This window comes from Rhagoletis zephyria, unplaced genomic scaffold (genome assembly GCF_001687245.7).
Source record: "Rhagoletis zephyria isolate East Lansing unplaced genomic scaffold, Rhagoletis_zephyria_1.1 Rzeph_scaffold_05606, whole genome shotgun sequence".
In the NCBI taxonomy this organism is placed as follows: domain Eukaryota; kingdom Metazoa; phylum Arthropoda; class Insecta; order Diptera; family Tephritidae; genus Rhagoletis; species Rhagoletis zephyria.
This window is the reverse complement of record NW_016162689.1, coordinates 27,135-34,553: the sequence shown is the minus strand read 5'-3', so window position 1 is coordinate 34,553 and position 7,419 is coordinate 27,135. Positions and strand designations below refer to the sequence as shown.

At 40.6% G+C, this 7,419-nt stretch overlaps 1 protein-coding gene across 1 annotated transcript in view; it reads right to left on the bottom strand.

Moving 5' to 3' along the window:
* The window catches only part of LOC108372293 (uncharacterized), a 6,700-nt gene extending 3,966 nt beyond the window's left edge, over positions 1-2,734 (bottom strand). Inside the window, exon 1 of the mRNA XM_017627944.1 lies at positions 2,647-2,734. The gene's annotated coding sequence lies outside the window, so the exon portion shown is untranslated. The remainder of the gene's footprint in view (positions 1-2,646) is intronic.
* Between the last annotated feature and the right edge of the window lie 4,685 nt (positions 2,735-7,419).

The window sequence follows — 7,419 nt, the reverse complement described above, 5'->3', positions numbered from 1 at the left end:
GCGATGGAAAGATCAGGTGGAGAAGGACTTGGCTTCACTTGGCGTTTCCAATTGGCGTCAGTTGGCACAGAGGAGAAACGACTGGCGTGCTTTGCTGAACTCGGCAAAATAACGCTTAGGCGGTTACAGCGCCAAAAAAGAAGAAGAAGAAGAATATGCAGTTAGGAAACCAATAAAATTAACAAAAATTGTCTTTACAAATGTTGTTTCTTTGACACTTTCATTACAGCAGTTATGCCATGCACTTGTTTTTCAAATCAAGCACTTGTTATTTGAATAGAGCACTTGATAGTGTGAATTACTCACTCAACCGACAATGTTTTTTCAATGCTATCGCACGTTATGTTTGGAAATAACTGAGTGCGAGTGTGTGCAGATGTGAAAAGAAAGCGAGTGACTTAAAATGTAATTTGAGTGTATCCATGCAGCTCTCTGGACCGAGGGAACGTGCCTTTAAGATGTAAGTTTACAGGTACGTTGCAAATATGCAGTAGGCGTTGCGATAGCTGGTTCATTGACGCAGTGAAATCTGGAAATAGATTAGGCTGCAATTTAGTTTGGCATCCCCGGAGTTCCGCATTAAGGTAGCTATGGAACGGTAGAGGGAGTTCTCATGATTGCAAATATATATACTTTTAGCCGCAGCAGGGTTATAGTTTTTAAGTTATTTGTTGTTAAAGTTTGTAAATTGAACTAACCTCTCGGCGCTATTTCACACAAAAAACACTTTATTTATGTACACACTTCGGCAAAATAGTTGCATTAAAACCCCGGCCTGAGATTTCCACTTTAATATACAATTCTTAATTAATTAATTAAGTAAAACGCGTTTATAAATGTCTTCACAAACGTTTGCACATTTCATAAGCAAGCAGAAATAACAATGGCTGACAGTAACACAAAATGTATGCTACCATACGTTAAAAAAATACACAAATAAGTGCGTATAATTAGGGAGTATAAGGGCCAGTTACTCAATGTCTGGTTAACACTAATCTGCGGTTAAACATCGTTACCGACTTCTTCGACTCCATGCATATAACAGGGAGTCGGTAACGTCGATAACGATGTTTAACCGCAGATTAGTGTTAACCAGACATTGAGTAACCGGCCCTAAGTGTACAATACGTACATACATTGCTCTTATTAAAAATAATAATATTAGGATCGATAGGGGTCTTACTCCTGATCATAACGGTATAATTTTTTTCGGGTGGAAATAATATGTATTGGTTACAATGTAACACTCAAAGTATACAAAAGTAGAAAACGTACATCGATAATTTGATAAATAATGAAAATTTCATTATTTATCGAAGTATTGATTTTTATGGGAAAAGCGCCGCAGGCGAAAATTTGTAATAAAAAATCGCGCGTATTTTTTATTAAAAATTTTCATTATTTATCAAAGTATTGATTTTTATGGAAAAAGCGCCGCAGGCGAAAATTTTCAATAAAAAATCGCGCGATTTTTTATTAAAAATTTTCGCCTGTGGCGCTTGTCAGTTTTTTTTTTATATATTGGGGGTATTTAACCCCATACCCTCCTTTACTACTATTTCAACGCTGAGCAGGAAAATGGGTACGATAAAAACTATTCTCTTTTATTGTTATTTTCTTAGATGTGGCAGCACTCTTCTAATGTCAGTGTGAAACCATGGTTGAATCAACGGTTCAACAAATAACTTAAAAACTATAAGCTATGGGGGGGTAATAGCCACATTTTTTTTTGTACGCGGGGGATGCCAACTTAAAATTTTCCCATAGATTATATCATGATACAATAATTTTTAGAAGGTAGTTTCACTTCAAAATTTTTGACATAAACCGTGTCTGTGACAAACACGCAATGTGGCCACTGCTACGATATAGAACTTGGGGATTATCGCTTGTTATTTTAGATATTTTTTAACAGAACATGTAAAGATTTATATGTTTCATAACTGATCACTTAATTTTTAATATAAATATACGTATTTTATACATACATTTTTCCACTGCTAATCACATGAATAAAAATCATAAAAATGAAAATATAACAGCAATATTTCTTGTTTATAATGGATTAGATACATCGCACACCACGGACTTTATCGGCCGCCAATTTGGATGTGCTCGCTAGTCTTTCCATTGCACCACAACTTATTGGTCAGAGCGATTAAGCTGGTGTAATGTGCGCACCTCCATACATCTTCATGTACATATTTCAAGCGAGCCCTATCATTTAAATAGGCGGCCGATAAAGTCTGTGGTGTGCGGTGGCTCTTATAGCTGTGTCCTTACATCTATTCCGTGTGTTGCAATATCCACGAAAGCAGCAGTTAATTTTTTATGAAAAAAAATAATTACAAAATAATCCAAAATTTCTCTACTTATATGTTTGGCTTTTCTTTGTTTTATTTTTCCAACGTCAAAAGCTCGATTTTTTTTTGAAAAAGTTGGTACAACAAAAAATACGAAACACGTTTTCTGTCAGATAGCTAACATGGCGGATAAGAAGAAGAAGTGAAACTACCTTCTAAAAATTATTGTATCATGGATTATATCATATTAGATAATTATATTATCACATAGATTATTATATAAAAGAAACATATATATGTAAATGTAAGTGTGGATATAATACTGACACTGGTAGGTACTGACTGTGTTTAATGCCTGGAAGCTTGTACTAAGACGTATGCCTGCTCAATTTCAATTGGATACGATTTCTGAAATATAAATATGATTAAAAGTTTGAACGTAAATAATTTAATATTTAATTTTACCAGTTTAAAGAGTGATATTATTTAACTTTTTGTAGCGTACCAGCCTGCTGCAACTGCTTGACGCTGCCCGGAACGTCTACGTTAGCTGCTTTGTTCAAAAGGCGCTGCTTTATATTTTTACAGTGCGCTATTTCCTGTAAATTAACAGCAAGGAATACCGACTCCAAGCTCCTAATACGGTCTACAAAAAGGGGTGAAGGCTTTTTAAGGTACCCTTTCGACACCTGATCGACCAACGTAAAAGTTGCGTTACTGGTGTCTTCGTGCTCGCTGAGATGTTGCTTGCGAATTATATATCCAGCTATATATTCGAGCGCATCGCCATGCAGAGCATCGCTGTCGCCTTGCAGCACATCGCTGTCGCCTTCCAGCACATCGGTTTCGCTTTCTAGCACATCTGGATCGTATTCCAGCACATCTGGATCGTATTCCAGCATATCGCCATCGCCATTGGCGTGAGCGACACTCAGAGCGTCAACGGCCTCTGATTCTGCTTCCAAAGGCTCTGCTTCTCCTACTTCCTGTTCATCTGGTGCGCTATTTTCGACCACCCCGCTTCCACATAACACCACCGGGTTTGATGTCTTCAGCCATTCAACAGAATCCTGCTCGGCGTTGCCTGTTTTGTTCAGATTTTCTGCATTCCTTGCTGAAAAATAATTCAGAGGGGCTATTCTCAAACGAGTCAGCGACAAATATCGTATCGCTATCATAACTTTGCGACATTCATAACACACGTCAGCCACTTCCGATAGCGATCCGAATATTGTCGTTAACTGGTTTGAGATTAGGTATACAGGTGTGGATAATATACAATTGAATATACATTTAAAAGATAATTTTTGGCAAACTTACCTAAAATGTATTTTCGGAGCCTGTACCTAAACTCCTTCGGCGTAGGGTGGTCGTTTAATCCTCCCTTGATTCGTATATTGCCGAAGAAGTGCTCCAGCAAATCTTGATTTAGACGCCGTGTGACAACGTAGTTGAAGTTGTACTTCACTACCACATACTCGTACAACTATAACAGAGCGTTATTTGTTACCAAAACACCCCTTTGAAATTGTATGCTATTTTTGCTAGGGATGATAACATCTGACATGAAATTATTCATGCGTCCCAAAATCTCGAGCTGCCGATGCATCTTCCGTATAAATGGTTCCTTTAAGTAAATTATATGCAGATAATAAGTTGTGAACTTTATGAAGTACTACCTCTCCAGGATAATTGAACGTTTTAACGGAGGAATTGAGCACGTCGTACCAATCGTTCCCCAACTGAATTAGTTCAGCTGTCTCAATCGCTTCTTCTATGTCCAACCCCAGAGCGTAGCAGCGCAGTATAGCTTTTGCAGTCGTGTTAGAAAGCAACTGTGTCCCCAATTTTACCTTTCGTCTTCCTGAAATTTTGCGTGAATGATATTAGCTACCAGAATATAGAATAGTTATTATTAACATACCTATCCCTTTTACAGCTAAGTACTCTTCTGTTAACTTGAATGTTATAGATAGGTCGGATACAGATGTATACCTCATAACATCAACTATTGCGCGCGTGGTTATTATACGGTCTTTCCAAACAAATCCAGTATTAATACAATGATTTCGGATGAGTTTCAACAGAAGCGGAGCATCCGCAAATGCGAAAATCTTCTCCTCTGGATCAATAGGGTTGGTGAATCGTGGGTGTTCTAATTAATTGTTAATTAGCTTTAGAAAATGTATTAGTGAATTAAATATATACCTGGAGTGATGTCGAGGTCTCTCCAAAGCTTTTGGTTGGATGGGCCCATATCGCAGACCATCGCAAGAACAGGGAAGCCAGCATTTTGCACAGCCAAAATAATCGTATGCATAAGTTCGACGGCTCTTTTACAATCAAAATCGTAAAATACTGGCTGCTTCCAGGATTTTAATTATCCGCGCGCCATAACCACTTGAACATAATTTGCCGGCTTCCTGACGAAGTCGTCGGTAGGCTCATACTCAAAATCTTTGGTGACCTTCATCTCGTCGAAAGCCAGCACACACACTTTTTCGACGGCAGTGAGCTCGTGAATGTAGCGCATTAAGTCCAATGCAACGGATAACATTCCCTCACCAACACTAATTTTGCGGTACCACCTTTGAAGTGTTCTTATATGTGGCAGGGGGAAGCCTTTCGCATACAGACGCCCTTGATTCAATAATACAAGGTTCGATAAACTGACAGTTGTCTCTCTCGCACCGCTCCCTTAGCAGTGGCACCGTGTTGCTTCTTTGCAAATTTACATGGAAACAGTGTAGCTTTGGTGTGAAATAAAAGTATAAGCTTTTGTGCAATATGTTTATTTGTATATGCATATGAAGCATATTTAACTGATGAAAACATAAGCATTGGATGTTTACATCAGTCTCATAGTAGTCTTATTTTAATTTTGAGTCATTTTGCAGTTTTTATACGGCTAAATAGCATATAAATTACGTAATTCACGTAGATATATCAATATTACGTTCAACATTTCGTTTAAAATGCCAGATTTCCTTCAAATACATTAGAATTTACGAAAGGAATTTCACTACTAATTGCCTACTTTGCGTACTTTTCTACTACCATTTTCGAAACAAGGGATTGCATTCTGCCCTTTTTCTGTCCTTCGTAAACGCAACCTTTTGTAAGGGAGTGTCAAACCGCAGCTGTCAATAATTATCTAACCTTGTATTATTGAATCATGACAGATGCCTATATGCTCGAGGTCCGGCAGCGTGAATACATTTGGCGCTGGAAATATCGCTCCACGACCATCTAACTTTTTTGTCTATAAAACAAATAAAATCTAATAGCAAATTTACAGAGTTTGGTTTAATTTTATACATACCTTTTGCAATCATTTTTCTAACCTGTCCGTCTGTGAATATGGACCGAATGGAAGACATCAAAGATGCATTTTCGTCCAGCTGGGCTTTAAGTTTTGCGTTCTCCTTAAGCAGCTGCTTATCTTGCGATTTCAAATTGGCAAACTCCAGCTCCATTGTACACTGCAGAACCATGGGACTAAGAAACTTGTTTTGTGGAAGAACATAACTGCATAGAAAAGTATATACTGTGGCGAATACTACGACAACACATAGCGGCTACAGCAAACAACTGGAGCATGGAGGATAAACCCCCTGCACTGTTCGTTGCATTAAAAGGACCTGCAGCGGAAATCTTGCAGACTATTCCTGATTGTGAAAGGAACAGTTACGATGCGTTAATGGGTGCAGTGGAAAGACGTTATGGTAGCGAGCACAGGAGACAGATTTACCAGATGGAGCTGGAGAATCGCTGCCAGAAATCCAACGAGACTCTACAGGAATTCGCCTCCGAGATTGAAAAGTTGGCTCATTTGGTCATTGGTAAAAATCCAGAAGTTCATCAACGGAATGCGGGACATGTATACCAAGCGAGAGACGTATGCGAATCCAAAGCCAACATTTGCTGAAACTGTCTCGTATGCTCAGACGCGTGAAACGGCGGCGCTCCTAAGTAGACCAGCCTACAAAGCACATCGCGTGGAAGTGGAAACACCGGACGAGACAAAGGAAATGCTGAAGAAGCTAATCCAACTGCTGGGCGAGAAGAAGCATGGCTCTGGCAAATGTTTTAAATGTGGAAAGCCAGGCAACTTCGCCCGCGGTTGCAGCGCAAGTTACAGTGGGCTCAACAATTCAGCAGGACGCAAACGCAGAGCTGAAGGAGTCGAAGCCAACTCCAATTAGTCGTTAAACTGAAACGAGCCTGCGGGAAGGGCCGCGTGCTGGCTCCAGAAGTTGAAGGGCCCATAATCTCCGTCTCACAAATTGGCCGGAAATCATGCAACCTCACTATTGGTGGATGTGTGAAGGGGCAGGAGAGAGTACTGACAGTGGATACTGGAGCGACACGTTCCATTATTCGACCATATTTGGCCACTTTTTATGTGAAGCCACTACCTTTTTATGTGAAACACTCCAGAGAATGATCCAAACAGATCGTCACAGGAAAGTGCCACTTAGGGTTGGTTACAACAGCCAGGGCTGCAGCAGACGGTTAGTCTTAGAGGAAGTGTCGAAGATTCCACCAGAAACGGAAGCGGTTAGTTGGGCGGAGGTTGGCAGTGATGGGGACGGAATGGTTTCGTCAGGAGAAGGAAGTGGTTCACCGATACAGGAAAAGCGTGACGGTTCCACCAGCTCAGTGAAGAAGAGGTCGCAACAAGAAAGTGGTCATGGCGAGCCAGGCAGTGTTTCCGGCAGGAGGAAAGCCACTGAACCACGTTGCAATGGTGATACGCCGGTGGCCGGAAATGGAAGCGGCTGTGGAAGCAGTAGGCGCTCTTTGAAGTGTCCCGAAAGAGGTGGTCGGCAAAGGTGAGCAGTTAAGCCGGAAGCCAAGGGTGAGATTATACATGTCCAGTCAATGAAGATAGCATCGGCGGAAGAGCGAGATAAGAAACGACGGCGGAAGCTTTAGTGTAAGGATCCGGATGTAGCAAGATGTGCTAACGGCAGTGCAGCACGAAGGCGGGAGTCTGGGTATCATGGACAGATGATGCGGCATAGATCTGGCGAAAAGGGTGCCCACGAGAAGAGACATGGTCTGGTCACCACCAGTGGCCGGCAGAAGCACGACCATGTGAGATGGTGCACTC